This window comes from Crassostrea angulata, chromosome 2, assembly GCF_025612915.1.
Source record: "Crassostrea angulata isolate pt1a10 chromosome 2, ASM2561291v2, whole genome shotgun sequence".
Lineage (NCBI taxonomy): Eukaryota > Metazoa > Mollusca > Bivalvia > Ostreida > Ostreidae > Magallana > Magallana angulata.
The window spans coordinates 43,949,436-43,953,805 of NC_069112.1; positions in this window are offsets into that span (position 1 = coordinate 43,949,436).

The following is a 4,370-nucleotide window of genomic DNA, read 5'->3' on the forward strand; positions in this document are numbered from 1 at the left end:
GCAAAAAAAACCAATGAAATCAAACGTAACATGTTACAATACATTTATTAAGGGTGTAAGAATTGTCTTCAAACGAATAATACTCGTAGACAGCAAACAAGATTATCATTGATATGTATTTAATCTGGTAAAAGTCTTATCCTAGCCATTTCACAAGGTCATTATGTTGAAATACACTGCTGTGTTAAAATACACTGAGTTTCTTGTGTACACACACGTTAAATGTCGGTCATGCTTTAAATACGATCGATTTTGTTTGTGTTATGTTCCATTTAAATCCCCGCTTATTTTTGCAACGAAGCGTGATATTGGCAGTTGTTTGCTATATTTGATGTTGACCCCTTTTCAATGTCAATGTCTTGTTATCGCTTTTATATTTTTTGGAAAACAACGTCCAAGATGTGCATGCAGAACAATAAATCATTGACATGTCTGGGAGTCACAAATCATACTAGTACATGTATGTGCAAAAGCAAGTAGTAAGTCCCTTTAGCTCCAATATGTAGCTCATATTTTGTTTGCTATTTTTTTTAAACTTAGATTTATCTTTCGCCAGTATATATAACACGAAACTTATGTACAAAGCATAAGCGTTTAATATTTTTTGAGTTATAAAGTTTTAAATGCATTATATTTTTCTGACAATTTAAATTGAAAAATATTTTTATATAATTGTTTTGAATACCTCAAAATAAATAAACCGTTTCTAGTAGTTGAAATAATGGTGCACATCAATCAAAACGACTATGTCTATCACGACATTTTCAGAAAATATATCATTGTTCGTATAGGGATAACCTTTTGAAATAAATATCGTAAATGAGTTTGTTTGCTACTTCAACGTATTGCTTTACTTAAACTATCTTTTATTTGTCAAAATAACGATAAAAATGGCATTTCGTCTTATTTATTCCGAAAGATAGCTATATGTTCCTCAAAGGATGAATTTGTGCCTTTCATCGGATCTGATTTAATACCGATAGTTTGCTAAAATTATATAAATGCAAAGCATTTAGTCTCATTCTCCATTCTGTGACTTTTACAATACTTAAAGATAACAAATTTATATTAAGTTGAGTGATACCGATCGAGCTAAAGTTAATTATAATAATAATAATTATTATAAAATAATTAGCAACAACTGAGATACGCAACGTATCCATCATCTTTATATTGCAACACATTTATACAAGTTATTCAAAAATTCATTTACAAATTAAGTTGGACAGGTTCCTTTTATAAACCTGACTTAATTTACCTGAGCTACTGGTACAACGGTTCATGATCCACTGATCTCCTATTGTTTGCATCGCTAAAAAAGTAACGCTAATATCGTATAAATCGTGTAAAATATTTTATGAATGCACGGTAATTTACAAGGTGATTATTGTAATTTAAGGGTAGCTAAATCATCAGAGTAACAACACTACCAAACATGTCATTATCTAAATATAAAGACGTACAGTATTTTGACAGTTTTTGATTGATATGCATTTAGATTAACAACTAAATTGCTCCTCGGTGCTTTATTGTTTTTCAGTGTGGCTGGTTAATGCCATTGTCATACTGAATATAAATTCGATATTATATTCGATCAGAAACATTCTTTTACAGGAAATTCTTATCAAAAGGTTTATTAACAAGAAGTGGGTCATTCTAGTTCTATGCCACTAACGTGCACTTTTTTGTTTTTACCAAGAACTTATTCATGTTGATAAATAAATGCATATTTAGATGAATACATGTATACACTAACTTTTCCGCAAAACGATGCTACGTGCATGTGTTATACAATTTAAGGCGCTCGCTCGTAAAATCTCTCTACTATTTCATGGTATTACAAAATCCTTAAATTGCACAATTGTCTTTTAACATTGACAATTTACATCGATTATTGATAAAACAAGACAAACAAAAACCCCTTTATCACCATTTGTTTATGTTGATAATTGCTCTAATGGGAATATAACTCATCTTACGAACGATAACCCCAAGTTATTTAAATCTCTATTAATTTTTTTGGTGTGATTTCTTGAAAATTGAATCTAAGAAGAATAGGAGAGATGTTACTTTTATTAATAATTCGCTAAAGGGTATGTAAATTTGCTTTCATTTCTCGGCCAGGTTTTCCTCTGTCGTTGCTTACGATATAAAAACCGACTAGAACAACATAGAAATTATCATCTCATAATATTCAAAGAAAGATTCCTTATCACTTATATTAATACCATTTCAAATTTGTACACTTTAAAACATTTTAAAACCACCAATTTTTCAAGTAGCACATACTATGTATGACTACGAGGCGATGTCAATACCGTTTTCGGTTATGCTATAAGACACGCCCATTTTGTGTCACTCGTGTTTTATAAAGTTATTGGACTATAGGCTTCAAAATTTATTCGTATTGTAATCACAGACAAGTGTAGTTGAAAATGTTAATTTTTGGGAATATGGACAAGGTTTTATGGCTACATTGCATGTAGCACTCTAGAGCGCTAACAACTACGTTAGTCCTTATTTCCGAGGTACGCATTCCCGACTTCATGGACGGGCATTCTGGGAAAACATCTGTAGATAGACTGTACTTTGACAATTTCGTTTTATCAGAAAAAAAAACATATTATCCGAATTATGTTTCCTAATTTATTGTCTCACCTACACATAAAAGTACAAGAAAAACTTAATAGGTCATATAATGTGAAGACTGTAATGACCTACTGGTCAAACGTAGGGTGCGTTCAGGTTCGGGGCTGCGTAGGACTACGTCACGGCTATGCTGTTGAACGGTAATTAAGTAACTTTGCTGCTACGTAGGTATTCGTACTTGAAGTTCTTAGTGCTAAGCATCAAATTTAAGATGGCTACTTTAGATTCCACTTTGAAACAAACAGATAAATTGTCTTATTAAGTGATATTTTAAGTTATAACAAGATTATCCTTTTAAAAAGCTAAGAAAGTCAGCCAGCGGAATATTAATTTAGGTGAAACGTGAATACACAATCTTTTAACTTACAAAATGTATTTAGTATCCGGGACAGTAGTAATATGCGGGTGTACATTTAGTTTTCACAATTACCTTTACGACTGTATATACAAAGATACGCTTGTAGCGGTTTACATACAAATAGAATGTATGACTGTTCACCTACTTATGACTTAAAATTTACGCTTTGCAAATCCAAGCAAAGAAACGACATTCCCGCGGGAAAATTTCAGCAAAATATCCCAGTTGATCACTTCCTTTGTGTGTATAAAAATGGATATAGCGCTAGCTGTTGAATATTATATTGAATATGAAAAATAATCAACTTAATAGCGCTAAAGAAATCGATACTAACGTTATTGTTTCGATCATATTACATATTTCATAATACTATGCATCAGCTATGTTATCCTTGTTAATTTGGGTTTTGTGCTTTCAACCACAAATATAACTGTCATTCTTGATATAATTCGTATTTGTATGAAGATAAATTATTCCGACGATGAAGCTGTGTATTTATTACAACGATTTTTACGTAGACCAAGTGATACATGTAACCAAGATTAAACGTTTTGCAGTTTATCTACAGTACCGATCAGACCCAACCTAACAGCAGAGAAAACCCCAACTAAACCCCGGGTTTACTTCTTGGGTTTACTTTGGGTTAACCTTTTGAAAATTTGGGTCCACTCGGGGTTTACTCTGGGTTTACTCAAAGTTTACTTTGGGTTAACTTGAGAATTGATTTTGGAGTCAACTATAAGCACTGAAGTGTGAAACAAACCTGTATTTTATATTATCACTCTACTGCCTGTAATTCCTGCCCCTTGTATATTCCAAATACACATGTAGCGTCTTCTTTCAGGGTTTTCTTATGATCGGGGTTTACTCTCTGTGTCCACTCTGGGTTTACTTGGGGTTTACTCTGGGTCCACTCTAGTACTAGTAAACCCAGAAAGTAAACCCAGGGTTTAGTTGGGGTTTACTTTCTTTTAGGTTGGGTCTGATTGGTACTGTACATCTCATATATACTCTGAGTGCAACGTACGTAGGTAGATTAGACCGGCATTTGAAACAATAAATCACTGACGGGAATTTCAGTCCTTAAGCAGAGGTTTTTCTATTGGATATCAGACCACGACTTGATACATTGTCTTCAAAATTCTAAAATCATTATTACGATTATTCTTAAATAATTCTTAAAGTTATTCTTAAAAAGAATACATTATTTTTTTTTTAAAGTTAATATAGTTAGCACAAAGGAAAGTTATTCAAGAAAAACTATTTTAGGTATAGGGAAAATTAATTTTTTGACAATAAAATAAAAAAAAGCGGCGGACTAATTCAAATAGAAAAATATCCAAGGACAATACATATATGCATG